At 34.3% G+C, this 21,736-nt stretch overlaps 1 protein-coding gene and 1 pseudogene across 3 annotated transcripts in view; one reads left to right on the top strand and one right to left on the bottom strand.

Moving 5' to 3' along the window:
* Positions 1 to 21,736, bottom strand: part of LOC126765196 (uncharacterized) — a 461,867-nt gene that overhangs the window by 111,483 nt on the left and 328,648 nt on the right. The window lies entirely within an intron of this gene.
* LOC126765609 (small nucleolar RNA U3) lies at positions 2,022 to 2,163 on the top strand (annotated as a pseudogene).

The following is a 21,736-nucleotide window of genomic DNA, read 5'->3' as shown; positions in this document are numbered from 1 at the left end:
ATAAAAATATATATTGACTTTGTTTCATAACTTTTACGAAATTTATGTAAAATTGATTTATTTTTAACCCTTTCGTGTTTGAGTTGCTTACAAAATAGAAAATAACTACAATAGATTAATATCTGTGATGATCTCTATTCAGTATATTCAAAATGGCAGACAAGAGTTCTTTTTGGTTTTGTGACCTGCTAATTACCAAGTCTCAAGTTTGAGTCAAAATTATGAGACTAACGCTAGAGACTGTTTAGTGAATAGTAACTAGTCACAAATTGAGATTTTACCTCAAAGTGTCTCAAATAGAGACTAGAGACTGGTTACAGAATCCCGCTAATAAAATACTAACTAGTTTGCCATATATCGTAAGCTATAACCGAACGACTTAGATTCCACAACATACAAATGTGTTTTCAAAATGTTTTCAATGTCGGTTCGGACATAGTATAAATGAAGTTTATAAAAAAGTAGCACTAGAAACTTGCGCATTTTGGGTAGAAAATATGGATGATTTACTCACAGAGCCAACAACCATTTTGCGCAATGCAGGAAGAAAAAAACGAAAGTTAAACAGAAGAGATTTTGTCTGAAATAAGGAATAATGTATAATGCGTTTACGCTTCTGCTACAATTGATTTGTTGAAAGATGACTACGTTAAGCGATTTTTTGTGTGCCACACTCCATTTCGCGAAGGACTTCAAATTATGTGATATTATATTAGGAAAGAAGCCCATGGATTACACATAAACTACCAGTCTTAATATTAAAAGAAAGCTGCAGGATATATTTATAGAGTTCGGCATTGACAATTCAGAAGTTCTATTTTCATGACAAATAGAATAAGTATTATGAAAAAATAACGTGAGCCTTAATTGTTCACTTCGCCTTTTTTCAAACATTTTTTTTTATCCTGTAAGAAGATTGTAAAATACCTTAAAACCTATTGTCAAACCCGATGGAAATCAAATTTTTCTATGTTAAATCAAATGAAATTTTGTCAATTACTGCGGAAATCGATCAAAAAATGGAATTAAATCGCAAATATTTTCGTCCGATTATTTTTTAGAATTTTCGATGGGGATTAACTCAGCAAGAGTGCATAGATGAACTTAATTAAATTTTTGACAATGAAACTCTGTCAAGCACTAGTATTTATCGATGGCATGATGATTTCTAGGTAGTGGGACTAGCTTACATACAACCTACGTATACACATTTTATAGGATATGCAAAGTTTCCTGCTGGATGTTAAAAACTTCGTGGCAACTTTAATTTTTCAGGGTTTAAATAAATTTTCCGCTGCCAGATTTCGATCGACTTTACCGAGCAACAATCATTTAGCGCATTACCTAATACATACATACATTGTCATAAATCGGCACAAAAACTTATTCTTATTGCGTTTGATTAAAGACAGATTGACCTATGAAAGTCGAACCAATTTTTGAAGTTATGCTTCTTATACGAGTTCGGAAAAGGTTGCGATAGATTCAGGTTGCGCAACCTTGCTCAATATGAATCTACGCAACCTTGTCTGCGCAGATGTTCGAGCAGCAAGCGAAGCGGTGACAATCGGCGATCGTTTGTTCGTTTCTTTCGGCACAGCTCGGCTTTTCTACCAACAACACAATGTTGCCATGCTTATGCTGTTGTTGTTTTTGTAGAACAATGTTTCAATTTTTGGTTGTTGACATATTCAATTAAAAAATCAATTCCGTTGGGATTCGAACCTACGTACCTACGTGATCGTCGTAACTTTTGAAGCGCTTACCACCTAGACCACCATTGACACTTGTATTGCGTTGTCCTAATTATGGTTAGTTTATGCATGAAAGAAATATACAAATGGATCGCCGATTGTTACCTCTTTCCTTGCTGCTGTTGCGCATATGTATGTTTGTATGCTTGTTCATTATTGAAGTTATACTGCTTTTTCTTTCCTTTGTCTTTCATTTCTGCGAATTCTCAACTATTTTATGTGCCCTTTTGTTGAAATATCTTGCGTTGGTACATTTTTTGGAAATCGACCCGCGATGGCGAGGTATATCGTTTTATCTGACAGCGTGAGGTTTAAGAAGTTCATTTCTAATTTTGTCTTGTAGCATATTAGAAATGATGTTTCTTTAAAAATCGTTCGCTTACAACTAATAAAATGACTTCTGAGTGGTGATTTTATTGAATAAATTCCCTTTGGTTGAAATGCTCTGCGTTGGCCTTTGAAAAGTTAAGACTATACTTCTCAGGATCATTCATTTCTTTAAAGAAATGACCTTTAGAAATATGCATATTTGCATTATTTCGTTGTCATTTCCATATTCGTAGCAAACATGCGTAAATACATATGTATGTATGTATACGTATGATCGTGAATAATATCGACGCAGATTTTTGCGAGAAGCACCAGAAAGTTGTGCAATTTATGATTTTTGGCTTTTGCCATCGTCGCGAAAAGACGATTTGTTGGCAAAGGCATGCTCGGGGAGATAATAAATTATAATAAATTTATAAAATGTGAATTTAAGTTTTCTAGTTTTCTTTCATACAAAATGATATGCATTTCTTGGAATATCACTAAGAAGTATAAGTTCATCCGCGCGTAGGGACTCCACGCACCTTTTTTTATTTTTATCGTGTGCGAAAGTTATAATATTTTATTTATAAGTTCGTGAATGCATACGTATTTATTATAGTCTTGCAACACTTTAGTAGCTTTTTACCGACTCCTTGATCAACTAAATGCGTAGAGTCTAAAGGAAATTGTGAAACCATTTCTAACTTTGTTGCTATATACTATACTAGTTTTGTTCAACTCATGGTTGTTTATATCATGATGATGACAAAAAATTGAAATCCGAGTGACTGCCGTCTGTGCAATACTTGAGTAATAATTAAGATATCTTAAAAGTTGGTACATGTGTTCATACTTCCTAAATAATTTAAGATACAATATACAAATTTGGTTAGCACATCAACCGACTCTGTAAAAATAGATAAAATTGGATGGATGATAACCCACTTCCACACTCGCTCACTTCCCATACAAGAGGCTTTCCAAAGTAATCAAGACTTTTTGAATCTAGCACCCCATGGTGGCGTCATCTGTATGTCGACTGGTGCGTTAGAATCTGCTATCTTCATCTATTGTCCAGTGAGAATTTCATGACATTTCATTGATTGGAAGTGAAATTATTGTGTTTTAAGTGTCAGTATGTTTGTGTTACCGGTGCAAAAATGAGCTTCGAACAAAGAGCCAACATTAAATTTTGTTTTAAAATTGGTAAAACTTTTACCCAAACATTTCAATTGATGAAACAAGTTTATGGCGATGCTTGTCTATCCCGTAGCAGAGTGCACGAGTGGTTTCATCGTTTTCAAAGTGGTCGTGAGGACATAAATGACGATCAATATGTGGGCAAAAATCAGCCGAAAGTATCATTGAAATTCATGGAAATGGAATTGAACATCTCCAAAACATCGATTTATCGCATTTTGACCGAACATTTGGGCTTACGAAAGGTGTGTGCACATTTTATAGAAAACCCATATCTCAAAACTTACCCGATATATAAACCATAATTGCTACATAATTACATAATATTGTTTGACATTCCAATGTTCTAAAAACGAGCGAAAGCGTATTACAACCGCGCCTTATTCGAATAACATAATTTTAAATAAAACGAATAGTGCGCTTAACCCTCTAACAGGCAAAACTAAAATCGTGGACAGAAAAAATTGGGAATTTTTTTCTGGGATAATTAGGCTCCTTAAACCTAATACCTTGATTTTTTTCATTTTTTGTGCTCACTGGTGAGAATAATCTGAAGCCCGCCCCAGGGCAGCTTTGCCGGCTTAGGTCAAAATAAAGAAATTGGTGTGGTTTCAATTATAACATCATTTTATTACAAAAGAAAAGAAAATAAGAAAAACAAAAGAAGAATTTCAATAACTAGGGGAATTCAAATAACAAAGATAATAATTTTTTGTGATGTTAGTAAAAAAAATTTTTTTCATAGTTTAGCAGCATACATTTAGTTTACATTTGGAACAAAAACACTGCGTTTCTGAACTTAGGCACACTTTACATTTTCTTTTTTTACCATCTTTAGGCAGCCAAATGGGAAAGTGATCATACTGATTAAAGCGGACATCCGCGACTAGATGTTCTGCTCTTTTCCCCACATTTACTTTCTTTCCTACCGGTGTTGATGGTGTGAAACTTGGCCGACCAGCAGGACGATTGAGTTTGTGAGCGACAAGACTAGCAGCAATTTCTTCACGAAACTCAGTCAATTTTAACTGCTTATCATCTTGTGCTGATAGATTGTTGTTGCAATTTTCTAAATGCATACGTCGATACAAAATAGATGCATTTGTCGCAGCCATACATATCTACGAAATGGTAAAGATACCGTGTCATCGGATTTCGATTGTTTGCGTGGATATGGTAACGACCGATAAGTCTATCCATTAAGTCTACTCCCCCCATATGGATATTATATTCCCGTATAATTTGGGGCAATCTACTTGTACTTCAATATTCAGCTTTTGTTTTCGATCTTAGCGTGCGACTTTGGCCGATTGCTCGTTTTCATTTTCTCTGGCTGAATGCCAACGTATTCAAGTGCAAACTTTGAATGAAAAACAAATACCTGAACCTTTAAAACCGCCAGAAGAGGGAGTAACTAAGGGATCAGTAGTTTTTTGGGGTTGGTAATGGAGATCGGGTTCTGTTTTTTGCTTTGAAATATATTGCTGTCAATTACCTTGCAGCGGTAGAGGCAGATGCTTCAGGTATTTCAGTAAGCGTTGATGATCCTACAGGTATATCATCAATTGAACTTTTATTCAAGGCCATATCGGTGATTTGTGTAAATGAATCAGTTACTTCATTCATTTTCCAAATACACGCTGAAATAGCACGTTCATCATTCGAAGTGATTTCAACAGGCATATAATCGAGATCGTCCAATTCATCGTCACTGTTAAAATCACTCTTATCCTCGTCGATTTCAACTGATTCCATTAACAACTCTTCATCACTAAGTTTACTTAGATTAAATTTCCTGCCATTTCTGTGTTACTTTTCTTAAAAAAATAAAGATAAAACAAGAAAAAACGTTAACTTCGGTTGCACCGAAGCTAAAAACCCTTCACAGGTGCATTTCTCTTAGCAACTATTTGTTCGGTTTGTATGGAAGCTATCTAGTATAGTATAGTATTTGCTATAGTAATTCGTTCTGAACAATATTTTTGGAGATTATATTGTTACCTTAAGCAGTAATCCATGCCAAATTTTGTGAAGATACCACGTCAAATGCGAAAGTTTTCCATACAAGCCCTTGATTCCGATCGTTCGGTTTGTATAGCAGCTATATGCTAAAGTATTTCGCTCTGAGCAATTTCTTCTGATATTACATTATTTCTATAAACAATAACTAATACCAAATTTCGTGAAGATTTATATTCAAATGAGGAAGTTTCCCATGCAAGTATTTGATTCCGATCATTCAGTTTGTATGGCAGCTATATGCTGTAGTAATCCGATCTGAGCAATTTCTTCGGACATTACGTTGTTGTCTTAGAAAATAATCTATACCAAATTTCGTGAATATACCTTGTCAAATGTGAAAGTTTTCCTCACAAGCCCCTGATTCCGATCGTTCAGTTTATATGGCAGCTATACGTTATAGTGGTCCGATATCGGCAGTTCCGACAAATGAGCAGCTTCTTGAAGAGAAAATGACGTTTGCAAAATTCAAAACGATATCTTAAAAACTGAGGGACTAGTTCGTATATAAGTTAGCACCCCATACATTCAAAAAGTATCATATGATGCACTAATAACATATGATACAAAGTAATATAAAATGACACCACTAAATCGCTGAGAGTGCGACACGTGTAGTGGCAACCTGTGGGAAGCGCTGCGTCAGCGAAGTGCCAACCTGTGGGAAGCGCAGCGTCAGCAAACTCCGTACCCGTTGCAGCGGCAAACATAGGTCTAGAGTTAAGTATAATTAATTGTTAATTTTAGTTCTTAAGTGGAATTCAATAAAGGAGCATAGCTCCCAGAAAACATTTTTTTTTTGTAAAAATAAGGAAACGTTTTTTAACTGGCGCCCGAGCAGGGACCAGCGCGCGTAAATAGTAACAGCCTGAAAACAAAAAGTAAGGCTTCGCGAGTGGCGAACGGTAGCGATTGTGAATAGAAAAGGAAAAAAGCCTGAAAATAAAAAGTAAGGCTACGTGAAAAGTGTAAATACAATAAATACTGTGCTAACGAGCGGCTACAACGCACAACGTGGGATTTTTAAACGCCGAGGGACCTCAGTACTGTTAAAGAAAAGGGACAACCCCGGAGCGCATCACAACATCCTATGGAAAGCTGGAAACACCTAATGTAAGATTTATAAAATATTATATTTTAAGACTATTATAAAGAATATCATAAAGAATGCGGAATTTGAATTGAAAGAAAATAATTATTCGACACAAAAAAGAAAAAAAAAGAAATTATAAAGAATATTATTATTATAAAGAATACGGAATTTGAATTGAAAGAAAATAATTATTCGACACAAAAAGAAAAAAAAGAAATTATAAAGAATTTTATTATTATAAAGAATACGAAACTTGAATTGAAAGAAATTAATTATCCGACACAAAAAAGAAAAAAAAAGCCTTAAATTAACGTAAGCTTTGCAAAAAGATTCTAATATTGTCAAAGAAAGTACTATTACAACGAAATTTTTTTTTAAAACTAATTAACTTAAAAGAAAAGATTATCATAATGCCGGATACAGCTGAAGAGCTAATTGAACAATTAAATCAAATGAGGATAGACTATGGGCAAACCACCCATCCTACAAATCCTTCCAACCATCCTTTAAACCCTCCCACCCCTAACCCAACTTCCATAACGACAATAGTTCGAGAAGTACTCGAACGAATGAGTACTCAGAATATTACTGACTTTACCGAACCCGACCACAGTGTGACACTGAACGCGAATAACATAAACGAACTAGATAAAATTCCGGACATGGTGAAATGCCTTAGGGAATTTTCAGGACGACCAGGTGAATTTAACTCCTGGAGGAAGAGCGTAGACAGAATTTTTAAAGCTTATGAGGGAGTCAAGAATACTCCTAAATACTTTGCGATACTCCATACGATAAGGCATAAAATAATTGGCGATGCCGACACCGCATTAGAATCATACAATACTCCACTCGATTGGAGTCAAATTCGAAAATGCCTTATGATGCATTATTCGGATAAAAGGGACATAGGTACCCTCGAATACCAGATGACCACTCTGGTTCAACGCTACGACGACATAGCAACCTTCTACCAAAAAGTTTACCAACACCTTTCACTTATATTAGACAAAATTTCATGTCTCGAGCTAAGTGACGAATCCATACGGACTATGACAAACTCATATAGGGATAAAGCCCTTGACACATTTATTAGAGGACTTAATGGTGACTTACCTCGTCTTCTCAGCATGAGAGAACCGACGACCTTGCCCCAAGCACTACATTTATGTCAAAAACTTGACAATATGACATATAGAATAAATCATGCGAACAATACACACAAACCCAATATCCAACCACCACCACGACCTCCCCGAAATAACAATTTTAATAATTTCAATAACAACTTTAATAATTTCAATAACAACAGAGCTTTTTACCCCGAATTAACGTATTCCCATTCCCCCAGACGAAATTTTGACCAACAGGCATTCGGTCGCCAAACAAACCGATATCCCCAACATTTTCCCAACTATATGCAAAATAACCAAGGATTCATGCCGAGGTTCAGCAATTACCCGAACAACCCCCATATTGCTAGAGAAAATACCTCCTTTAATAACAGACCGAACCTACCACCTAAACCACCGACCCCAATGGAAGTAGACCAGTCCATACGGTCAAGACAAATTAATTATCAAAATAGGCCCAATATATTCCAGGACAATCGACCACCGAAACGTCCTATTTCTGCACAACTGACTCACCCTCCAAGCAAAATACAAAGAAATTTTTTTACTAACGCAGTCGAATTAGACCCGAACGGGATATATGATGACAATTCCCATAGCAATTATGATAATGCAGGTAAAAATGAGCCTGATACTATTAATTTTTTAGATTAGCGCCGTCTTCGCTGCCTTATTACGAATTTAGAACAAGGCGCGGAGACACAATAGATTTTCTTATTGATACCGGATCCAATAAGAATTACATTCAATCCACTAGAATTAGGAATCCAATTCTGAACGAAAAGCCCTTTACAGTAAAATCAGTTGCCGGGACAATCGAAATTACCCACCACACCTTTGTCGACATTTTTGGACCAACAGTAGGGAAAATAAAATTTTTCATATTGCCAACTTTAAGGTCGTTTCACGGCATAGTAGGCAACGATACACTTAAAGAATTAAAAGCAATTATTCATACCGATAAAAATTTAATGACGATTTGTCAAAGTATAAATATAAGGTTAAAACAAAGAATATCACACGAAGTGAATAATGTGGCAATCAATATTCCACACCTCTCTTTACAACAACAAAACAACAAAGTTAATAATATTATTGATAAATGCCCAAACCTTTTTTCTGATCCTGATGAAAAACTCACCTACACCACTCTCGTAAAAGGTGAAATCCGGACAACAACCGAAACCCCCGTCTACTCCAAGCCATACCCGTATCCGATGGCATTAAAATACGAAATCGAACGCCAAATTGAAGAACTCCTAGATAATGGAATAATAAGGAGATCGAAATCTCCATACAACTCCCCAATATGGATAGTTAACAAAAAGTCAGATGCCTCTGGTGAAAAAAAGTATAGAATGGTCGTTGATTATCGTAAACTTAATTCGGTTACGATCCCCGATAAATATCCCATACCAGAAATTAATGAAGTCCTTGCAAATCTGGGAAACAATAAACTATTTACTGTTATTGACTTAAAAAGTGGGTTCCATCAGATTCCACTTCGCGAGTCAGACATTGAAAAAACCGCATTTTCCGTAAACAACGGAAAATATGAATTCCTCCGCTTACCCTTCGGTCTAAAAAATGCTCCGGCCACATTCCAAAGAGCACTAGACGACATCCTACGACAACATATAGGAGTAAGATGCTACGTTTACATTGACGATGTAATTATATTTGGAAAAAATGAAGAAGAGCATTTTAAAAATATAGAGTTAGTATTCCAAACATTAGAAAAGGCAAATATGAAAATCCAATTAGACAAATGCACATTCGCTAAAGAGGAAGTAGAATTTTTAGGATATGTAATCAGTTCAAATGGGATAAAAACAAACCCCGAAAAAGTAGAAGCGGTAGCTAAATTTCCAGTTCCACAAACTCTCAAAGAATTAAGATCCTTCCTAGGTATGTCAGGTTATTACCGACGATTTATCCAGGATTACGCAAAAGTAGCTAAACCATTAACAGCACTATTAAGAGGAGAAGCCGGTCATGTCTCCAAACGGAACTCGAAGAAAATAGAAATAGAATTAGACAACGAGGCCTTAGAAGCATTTAATAAAATAAAAAATACTTTAGTATCCAAGGATATAGTTTTAGCGCACCCAAATTTCGATAAAGATTTTGAACTAACGACCGACGCCTCAGATTTCGCATTAGGTGCCGTGCTATCGCAAGACGGTAGACCAATTACTTTCATATCGAGAACTTTAAGTAAAGCCGAAGAGCATTATGCTACCAATGAGAAAGAAATGCTTGGTATAATATGGTCACTTAATTCACTTAGAAATTACCTCTACGGTTCAAAAAAAGTTAAAATTATCACCGATCATCAACCTCTTACCTATGCCTTAAGCCATAAGAATACTAATAGTAAAATGAAGCGATGGAAAGCCATTTTAGAAGAATATATAACTATGAACTAACTTACAAACCTGGTAAAACAAATGTAGTTGCAGACGCCCTTTCAAGGATACCAATTCAAATAAATTCACTCACACCTACGATTCATAGCGATGAAAGCTCAAGTCACAATTTAATCCCTTGTACAGAAGTTCCAATTAATGTTTTCAAAAACAATTTTTTTCAAGATCGATGAAATATCTTCATATCAATTTAAAATAATTTTTCCAACAGTTCATAGACATATAATTACAGAACCAGAGTACAACGAACAGCTATTGATTTCTTACATGAAACGATACCTTAACCCATCTGTTATAAATGGAATTCATACAGAAGAAAGGATAATGGGTATGATGCAAAATATCTATCCTTTTCATTTTAGTAACATTAAAAGCCGATATACCCAAAAATTAGTTGAAGATATTAGTAACGAACAAGAACAGGAGAACGTCATATTAAAAGAACATTTAAGAGCGCATAGGAATGCCACTGAAAACAAAACACAAATTCTCGAAACAAAATATTTTCCAGGTATGTTAAATAAAATAAAACGAATAATAGCCAACTGCACCGTTTGTAAAGAAAATAAGTACGAGAGACATCCCAATCAACCGAAAATTGCAGAAACTCCATTACCAACATATCCAGGACACACAGTCCATATCGATATATTTTTAACAGAGGGAAAAATAGTTATGACAGCTTTGGATAAATTTACAAAATACGCAATAACAAAAAGCCTAAATAGCAGAGCAATAGAAGACGTCAGAAAACCTTTAAGAGATATTATATTTTTCTTCGGAGTACCAAAATTAATAGTTATCGACAATGAGCCATCTTTAAACTCAGCTTCTTTAAAATTTATGATGAAAGACGAATTAGGAATAGAAGTTTACACTACTCCTCCATACAAAAGCCAAGCTAACGGACAAGTGGAAAGGTTCCACTCTACATTAATCGAAATAATGCGTTGCATAAAAGAAAACGGTGGACACAGAAATTTTGAAGAACTTTTAGAAAGAGCAGTATCTGAGTATAATCATTCAGTTCATTCCACAACATTTAAAAGACCAGTAGACCTATTTTTTCATAGAAATGTTACATTTACCCCCGAGGACATAGAAAGAACTAGACAAAGCAATTTAGAAAAATTAGCCGAGAAACAAAGAAAGGATATCGAATACCATAATAAGAATAAGAAGGAAATAAAATCATATCTACCAGGACAAATAATATTCGTTAAGAAAAATAGAAGATTAGGAACTAAGTTAAGTAAACCCTACAGTAAGGAAATAGTTAAGGAAGATAGAAATAGTACCGTGTTAACTGAAAAAGGACAAATAATTCACAAAGGTAGAATACGTAACTAAATATGTACGATATTTTTTTCAGAATACTACTACCGCTATGCCTGGCGGAAGTACAGATCCTCGACTACTCAAACTCCCAATTAATAACAATAGAAAAGGGAACAGCTAGACTGCAAACAGGAACATTTAGGATAATACATGAAATTGACATAGAAAAATATACGGACACACTTGACCACATAGAAGCGACTATCAAAACTGAAACTATCCGCAAAAACCCTAATTATCCCTTCATATCCCACTTGATAACACAGATAAGAGCCCAACTTAACAATCTCAAAGTAGAACAAAAAATAAAAAGATCGTTAAATTTCCTGGGTAGCGCATGGAAATGGATCGCAGGAAGTCCTGACCATGAAGACTACGAAATAATTTCAAATAAAATAAATAATGTCTTACAAAATAACAATAATCAGGTATTAATTAACAAACTTACAATTGGCAAAATTAGCGAGATAACCAATATTACAAATAATATAATTAAAACCATGCAAAATGAAAAAAGTTTAGAAATTGAAGCATTTTTACAGCTAAAATATAAATTAGAAATAATTAAAGAAGAAATTTTAAATATTGCATACGCAATACATTGGGCAAAAGCCAACATAATAAACTCTTTTATTTTATCAAATGAAGAAATAAATATTGTGAAAGAAGTAATAGACAATGACAATATTCCATATGTAAATTTAGACGAAGCACTCGAATTTTCCGAAATAAAAATTGCAACTAATGGCAAAATTATAATTTATATTGTTAGCCTCCCAACCGTAGATAACCAAAATTGTAAAACATTAGATATTAGGGCAGTAAAAAATAACGGGAGGATCAATAAGATAAATTTTAATACAATTTTAAACTGCGAAAAGGGAATTTATGGAATAGAAAATTATTGTAAGAAATACAATTCCCTACAAATATGCTTAAGTAATAATGTAGTAGATTTAAGTAATGATACTTGTATAATTAATCTTTTAAAAAGTCGTTTGCCAAACTGCACGGAGGTCAACAATCAGCATATCCCAACTATAGAGGAAATGGGACCTGGAATTTTACTTTTAAATAAATACAACGGAGAAATTTTAATAAACAACGAATCTACATTTCTAAACGGGACTTTCATCATTTTGTATACCAACGTAACCATTGCTATCAACGGGAAAAAGTTCTATAGCGAAGAAAGAACAGCAAGTAAACCACTACCAGCCATCCTACAACCGTCATCCGCACCACTCAAGATAGAAGAATTCCTCTCGCTGGAAATGCTGAAACAGCTTAACTTCAACAATACAAAGGAAGTAAGTCTGTTAGAAGCAGCAAACAGAGTTAAATTCGGAACCAGCATCACTCTAATCGTAATTTTAATAATCATCGCCTTAATTTTCGGGAAGAATCTTCTGATGAAACAAAAAGAAGAGGAACCCAATAAACTGTCACAAACCGCAATAGAAGGACTCAACCAAATTTTTAATACACCTAAAGGTTCAAACGAGGACGTTTGAATTTCAAGGAGGGACTAGTTAGCACCCCATACATTCAAAAAGTATCATATGATGCACTAATATCATATGATACAAAGTAATATAATATGACACCACTAAATCGCTGAGAGTGCGACACGTGTAGTGGCAACCTGTGGGAAGCGCTGCGTCAGCGAAGTGCCAACCTGTGGGAAGCGCAGCGTCAGCAAACTCCGTACCCGTTGCAGCGGCAAACATAGGTCTAGAGTTAAGTATAATTAATTGTTAATTTTAGTTCTTAAGTGGAATTCAATAAAGGAGCATAGCTCCCAGAAAACATTTTTTTTATTAAAAATAACGAAACGTTTTTTAACTTAAAATATGAGTTGATGTATTATCTAACGGTTCTTATAACATTTTTAGACAAAAATAAAATTTCTTATTTCTTTCTTCGGTGTACATATATGCTATAGTAATTCGTTCTGAACAGTTTTTTTTGAGATTATATTGTTACTTTAAGCAGTAATCCATGCCAAATTTTGTGAAGATACCACGTCAAATGCGAAAGTTTTCCATACAAGCCCTTGATTCCGATCGTTCGGTTTGTATAGCAGTTATATGCTATAGTAATCCGATCTGAGCAATTTCTTCTGATATTACATTATTTCTATAAACAATAACTAATACCAAATTTCGTGAAGATATATCGTCAAATGAGGAAGATTCCCATGCAAGCATTTGATTCCGATCATTCAGTTTGTACGGCAGCTATATGCTATAGTTATCCGATCTGAAAAATTTCTTCGGAGATTACATTGTTGTCTTAGAAAATAATCTGTACCGAATTTCGTGAAGATACATTATCAAATGTTAAGTTTTCCACACAAGCCCCTGATTCCGATCGTTCAGTTTATATGGCAGCTATATATTATGGTGGTCCGATATCGGCAATTCCGACAAATGAGTAGCTTCTTGAAGAGAAAATGACGTTTGCAAAACAGCGTTAGTGGTGAAATGTGAGAAAATATCTCCAGAAAACATTAAAAGAACTTGTTGGTTCCATGCAATCCCGGCTAAGATCGGTTTTAAAAAAAAAGGTTACCCTACAAAATATTAATTTACAAAAAGCTTCATTTAATTCTAAGAAACAGTCATGTATTTTTAAGTTTCATTAAGCACACGAAATAAGCTGTGACGTTGATTTACCTGGTATTTTGTTTTTGTTGTATATATTATACTTAAGAGGAAATTATTTTGATTGTTTTCGTATGTGTTCGTAATGTAAAATAATTTAGCTTTGAATGTACATTTAAGTTTTTTTACAAATAAATTCGGTATGAAAAATATTTCACATTTTATTTCTAATAAAAAGGTACACGAAATAAACTGTGTGTCACTGTATGTCACATATGCCGGAGTACTAAAACGAAGACACATACAGAAATCATTTCATAAAGCCTACAAATAACAAACTCTTTTACTTCTTCTTCTTTACTGGCATACACCGCTTACGCGATTATAGCCGAGTTAACAACAGCGCAACGTGGGGCCAATTAGAAATTCCAAACGAAACCAAGTCCTTCCCCACCTGGTCTTTCCAACGGAGTGGAGGTCTTCCTCTTTCTCTACTTACCCCGGCGGGTATTGCGTCGAATGCTTTCATAGCAGTGTTTTTGTCCATACGCATGACACGACCTAGTCAGTTGTCTCTTAATTCGCTAAACTATGTCAATGTCGATCGCGATATTCGCCGCAAAAGCCCACAAATCTTTCACAGAACCTTTCTCACGAATACTCGTAACGTCGACTCATCAGATGTTGTCATCGTCAATGCCTCTGCACGATATAACAGAACGGGAAAAATGAGGGACTATTACGAGCTTGGTTTTTGTTCCTCGGGAGATGCCTTTACTTCTCAATTGCCTACTAAGTCCAAAGTAGCACCTGTTGGCATAAGTTATTCTGCGTTATATTCCGAGGCTGAAATTGTTGTTGCTATTAATGCTGGTTTCAAAGATAGACAAAATTATTTACAACTTTGAAGTTATGACTGTCAACAGTGACTTGGGAGCGTAGTCGCGAGTGCGACGACTGTTTGTTTGATGACAGGAAATATTTCGTTTTGCCCTTGTTCACTGCCAGACGCATTAGATTTGCTTCCTCAGCCAGTCTGGTGAAAGCAGAACTAACGGGGCGGGTGTTGAGCTATACACTCTTATAGAAGGTTGTACCTACTCGATTAAGTTCTTCGCCGCCGTGTTTGAATAGCTAGTCCAGCAATCCATCGGCCTCCGCTGCTTTGTTGTTTTTCAGACGAGTAATTGTTATTCGAATTTCCTTATGGTCGGGCAATGGAACGTCTGCTCCATTGTCATCGATTGGGCAATCGGGTTCGCCTTATCCTGGCATTATGCTTTCACTGCCATTCAGCAGGCTGGAGAAGTAATCCTTCCATAATTAGATCACCTCTGGGGGTTCTACAAGAGTATACTCCGCTTTTGAAACCTTCTGTTAGTTGCCGCATATTTTCGTAGAATTTTCAAGCTGTCAAGCTCTTCGTACTCACATTGACATAGTTCAGCGAATTAAAAGACAGCGCCGACGCTGGCTAGGTCATGTTGTCCGGATGGACGAAAACACTCCAGCTCTGAAAGTATTCGACGCAGTACCCGCCGGGGGAAGCAGAGGAAGAGGAAGACCTCCACTTCGTTGGAAGGACCAAGTGGATCTTCTCTTGGAATATCCAATTGGCGCTACGTAGCGAAAAGAAGAAACGACTGGCGCGCTTTGTTAAATCGGCTACAATCGCGTAAGCGGTGTCTACGCTAATTAAGAAGAAGAAGATTAGAGTTCGGCAACAATTCAATTTTAAATATTGGCTGTGGTACTTTGTTTCTATTAAATATATTAACAACAGTTTTAATACCAAAACCGCGTTCTTCCAATGCTTCTTTGACTTCACTAGAGTCTACCTTGGACTCTATGCCCTTAATTACAACAACTAGGCCCTTAAAACTCTTCAGTTGATAAGAATAATAGTTCTTGTTTTTATTCGACACAAATTTAACAATTTCCATAAAACCTTTTCAGTGTAGGACTGAATTTTTGTTTCATCTATATTACCGTTATTCAAAGGCACTACATGAATATTATTAGTACCTACGATTTCACTTGATTTAGCAAAATTTTTTTTTTACCACACACAGCTATACATATGTACATTTTACATACAAATTTTATTTTATTTGTTAATTCTCTCTTGCTCTTCTAATGTGGATCATTCACAATGCGTAGCCTGCTTTCAAAATTACTTGACTACAGCTCAAGAACTAAGGAATTTTTTTCCTGAGCATTTACTTGAGAGCTGGAAATAGACCTTGATTGGTGCAAAACTGATGTTTTCATTTATGTTGGAGAACTGATAGCCGCAGACAGCTTGTGGAAAACTGTTTTCATAACTTGAACTACATAGTTTATTTATAAAATTATATCCATGGGACAAGAAAAAATACATTCGGTTTTGGATGCAAATTCAGCGGAAGGCAGTAATATTCACAGCGCAACTACCAATAACAATGTCATCTCAGATTTAACGCAGAAAATAAAGACTGGAGCAGTGGACAACATGCAGCAAAATATATTTGTAAGTTGTATTTTAAATTTACTTTTAGTATATTATAAGTAGGGAACAATCAACCTATCAAATATAATATTATAAATTATCGTATCGTTCTGTAAGGGCGCTCATGACATTAAGAAGTGTCCAAAAATGACAAAAAACAAAATAGCAAAATAAAATAAAAATTTTATAAATTGTATTATAGTCATTAAGAATATGTGTAATATATCCGAGGGATAAAATAAAAATAATTAATCAAAAAATAGTACTACGTAGATCAAGGCTTGAACAGCCAATAAATTAAAATAAAAATTCTATAATTCTAGGTCAATTCTTCGATTCTGAACTCCAGACCCTCCAGAATATCACAGCTTCCTTTACTACGGAAGGGATAAAGAAATAATAAGTTATTTATCTCAAATTGTAACGGTTCTGGTGAAAATAACCACCTTATAAAAAAAACAGAAACACGAAAATATAAGACAAATAATGGTGAATACTAATAGTGCTACTGCTTTTCAAACACAAACAATAGACGACAATATAGTATGCCAGGAATCATAAGACGTTGTTAAATTCTTACCTGAATTTACTGGTACATAGGATGAATTCATACATAGTAGTTTAGTTGGAGGGAGGCAGCTTTTGACGCTTTGAGGCTATACGTGAAGGGAAATAGAAAATAATTCGCTGCACACACAATTCTCCGGAATAAAATAACGTATGATGCAAACGATGTATTAAAGAACCATGGAACGGTACATAATTTCGATGTAATTCTAATTCGCTTAGACTTTGCACATGCAGACAAACGTACAATACATATAATAAAACAGGAACTAAGCATCCTAAGGCAGGGTGTAATGTCGGTTGTAGAACCTACATACCTACCTGGTCAACAAAAAAATTTACTCTATTAATAAATAAAAAAATTATGACACATGGAAACTAAGCGGATTACAAAAGAAATTAAACAAAAAGAATAAGGACCATGTCCTACGAATTTTTATAACAGGTCTAAATACCTCACTAAGGGGCATGCTATTTTCTCTAAACCTACAAGATTTACCTGATCCTTTAGCAAAAACTAAGGAATTAGCATCAAATAACCAAAGAGCTCGGTTTTTACAAAATTTTGCGTATGATAAAAAACAAGCCAAAGCCAAAATATACAAATAATTATTTAAGATTTCCTCAAAGGAACAACCCCTCAAAAAACAATATACGTTATAATTTTCCCAAACCGACACCTATGGATATAGATCCACCTGTATCCAGAGTTTATAACAGAGTAAGAGCGCAACAAGGTAACAGAAATGTTGATCAAATTATAAAATCAATACAAAAGAACGCAAATGTTCAGGTTATTAGGGCTCAAAACCAAGAGACCAAGAGAAAGTAATCATAGCTTTCGCACAAAAGAAAATCATTAAGGATTAATAATTACAAAAAATAAAATTTTTTAGGGGAAGTTAGATGAACTCCCCCACATCAACTTAAATGATGCTAAATTTGGCAGAAATCTAAAAACTCTTGTCGATATGGGCGCAACCTCCTGCTATATCAAGCCTGGAGTTTATGATAATAGGTGTATATTAGCCAACTATGTACCATACGTATAAAAACCAACATGAAAATTTCACTAGAAAAGACAAACTGTTTTATAAAAGAAATAAAATTTTTGGGTTATATGATAGGCCATAACGTTATAAAAACAGATCCTAATAAAATAAGCTTAATTCTAAATTACCCAATACTTGAAAACTTGCGAGAACTATGAGGATTTTTGGGAATTAATGGATATTACCGCAAATTTGTTAAATTTTGCCTCTGACGAGATATTTGTCAGCGGGAAATGGTAAAGTTTCACGAAACATGTCAAGAAAATTTAAAATAAGTAAAAATAAAAAAAATCAGCATTTAATAAATTAAAGAATCATTTGGCATCGGTAATGGAATTAACGCAACCAAAATATTCAAAGACATTTCTATTAACCACAGACGCATCTAATGTTGCAATAGGCGCTAATCTTTCACAAGAAGGTAAACCAATAAGTTTCATTTCAAAAACTTTAAATAAAACAGAAAGAAATTATGTCGCAAATAAAAAAGAATTATACGCTATTGTATGGACATTAAAAAACCTCCGTAATTACCTATATGGTATAACGAATATTGAAATTTATACAGTTCAAAAACCTTTGACATTTGCATTGTCAACCCGTAACCCTAACCAAAAACTGACACGCATTTTTAGAGGAATTTGTTCCGAAACTGATATACAAATCTAGTAAAGCTAATATTGTAGCAGACACACTGTCGCGTCATGAATTATATAACATTTCCAATATCGAGGAATCACAAGATTTAGCGCAAAGTATTGAAAGCATTCAAAATACAAGAAACACAAAACTTGTAAACCAATAAAGGACAAATAATATTGTGGGAAAACCGGTTTACGATCCATGAGGTAATCGAAACCTTTGGAAGTAAAAAACACTTAATAGAGTATGATACAGTGGAGAATTTATTAATCATTATAAAAGAATTCATTAGAGCAAATTTGCTAACAACAATTCATTGTACAGTGGAAGATTTGCATGAGGTCCAGCGAACTTTGAAGGAGTCATTTCAAAAAAATTTATTTACACAAAACTTCACCCGATGGATATTATTAATAAGGAACTTATAATAGAGCTCATCGAAATCATTCAGAAACTATTAAGCAAATAGAAACATTATATTTCTGGCCCGAAATAAAACAATATGTACGAAATTGTGTAACATGTAACAAAAATAAATATGACCGTCAACCGAAATTCGTACCAATGGGCAAAAACCCAATTCCAAAAAAAGAAAATCTTCCCTTAGATATGTATATTTTATTTTTATTTATAAAAATTAATCACATGAATAGATGCCTATTAAAAATGTCTAATATTGAAACATATAGAAGACAAGACAAATATCCAAGAAAAAGTTTTAAGATTGCTTCAAACCTTTACAGATGTAAAACGAATTACTCTTCACAACCACCAGCTTATATCATTAATATAAAGATTAAATATAGAAATTTGTTTTTGTGGTCCACGACATAGTATAATTAATCAACAAATAGAAAGAGTCCATTCTAGTCCTATTAAAAATGTCTAATATTGAAACATATAGAAGACAAGACAAATATCCAAGAAAAAGTTTTAAGATTGCTTCAAACCTTTACAGATGTAAAACCAATTACTCTTCACAACACACCAGCTTATATCATTAATACAAAGATTAAATATAGAAATTTGTTTTTGTGGTCCACGACATAGTATAATTAATCAACAAATAGAAAGAGTCCATTCTAGAATAATCGAGATAGCACGATGTCTTAAGGAAGAATACAATTTAGTGAGCGACTTAGAAACTATATTACGAGCCGCTCAACAAAATAATTTAGCAATACATTCACTAATCAATTTCAAACCAACAGACGTCTTTCACAGTAAAGCTTAGTATCCAGCTCTCAAGAAATGTAAAAACTTCATATAAAAAAACCGTTAAGAAGCAGTAAACTTTCTTGTGCTGGTATGCAGCTCTAAAGAAATCTACTACTAATTTTTAATACATTTTTTCAATAAAACGCGAATATGGCAAGCATGGTTTTGCGAAGAAACATGGGATCAACAATGGTTTCTTGAAGGAAATTCAAAGTAATCGTTAAATTCATCCTAAATTAGTTAAAATCATTATTAGAAAGTATATTTCATTTTGAAATGTTATATAAAACCTACCAATCATCAACAACATTCCTTAAATCACAATGAAAATATTTGTGTTACCACACACAGCCATACATACACACATATTACGCACAAAGTTTACTTTCTTTGTTTATTCTCTCTTGCTCTTCTAATGTGGATCATTCACAATGCGTAACCAGATGTCAAAATTACTTGAAGAAATAATGTATTTTTTTCTTGAGCAATTACTTAAGAGCTGGATACGGACCTTTAAGTAAAAAAATAAAAACAAATAAATTTATCGCAGGAAAGTTTCTTGACCGTTTCTTAAGCGTTTTTTTACATGAAGTTTCTTGAGAGCTGCGTACTAAGCTTAACGTCCGAACCACAGCACGGAAAAACTTGAAAATTTTTACGGGTATTCCTTTACTTCTGAAGAAGGTCCTAACGGCGGCCTTTTTGCAAAATCACTCTCTATTTCACAATTTATGTATATATTTATAACTCAAGAACGGCTGAATCGATTTAGCTGAAAATTAGTGATGAGGCAGCTTGGAACCTCGGGACGGGCATAGGATACTTTCTATCGTTTTATGTTAAAATTCACAACAATTCATAAACACAAAAAAATATATTTCAAAATACAAGGCTATATTCAATATTTATGTAAGAATCATTTGAAATTTTTTTTAAATACAAAATAAAATCACATATCTACTGACAGGGTACAGTGGTTTTTGTTTATATACACATGTACAGTGCGCGAATTTTGGTTAGCCGCACTCTTAAATTATATGTACATATATGAATTATACTGATAGTTGTAACTGAATAAGAAAAGGTTGAATCATAATTTGAGATGAATGCATAATAGCTGACAAATATTCCTGAAGCATTGCACAGAACAATACAATATTTAAAAGGAACGATCATAACTGTGTTTTCTTAAGTGTAGTACCTGGGTTTTAGAAGTCGTTTTTGGAATTGCATTCGATGATTGTTGCACAAAACATTACCATCCCAGTTCGCGCAGAGCGACTTTATGTATTTTACTCAAAAACCTATACTTTCATAAGAAGCGATCCGGAAAATTGTGCTTGGTTTCCTCGATTAAAACGGAAGTTTGTGCTTCTATGTATGGATCATACAGATATTCGCATTTTTTTAATTCGAAAATTGTGGAAAATACGGTGGATCGAAAATAAAATTTTATTATTGCTTTCTTCGAAGAGAATCCCTACATTTCTTTCTTTCAAAAGCGCTTTGAAAAGCGATGTGGCCAAAAAAGAAGCAACCCTATTACCGATTCCAAACCTATCACACGCCATAGTGAAATGAGGTATATCGTACCTTTTGGTATTAATTTTTTTTTTTCGACGAACTTGGCTCTCTTGCAGTTGGCATGGCAAACATCACCTCTAATTCAATATCCACATTTTTTGAGCCAGGAAAAAAGTTGGATCAAGACTAGTTGGCGCCAGTGTTGATTGTTGGTCAACAGCAATCGCCTCGAATTCGGGAATGGTTAGCTTCCTCTTACAGTGCTGATAAATCATAACCTCTTGGAGTTCAATGTGTATTAAACCATTATAAAACACTTCATCAATTGTTTCCAAAACGTTGAAGACTTACTTGGTCTACT

Source organism: Bactrocera neohumeralis, unplaced genomic scaffold, assembly GCF_024586455.1.
Source record: "Bactrocera neohumeralis isolate Rockhampton unplaced genomic scaffold, APGP_CSIRO_Bneo_wtdbg2-racon-allhic-juicebox.fasta_v2 cluster10, whole genome shotgun sequence".
NCBI classification, from domain to species: Eukaryota; Metazoa; Arthropoda; class Insecta; order Diptera; family Tephritidae; genus Bactrocera; species Bactrocera neohumeralis.
The sequence above is the reverse complement of the archived record's forward strand: the minus strand, read 5'-3'. Positions and strand labels throughout refer to the sequence as shown.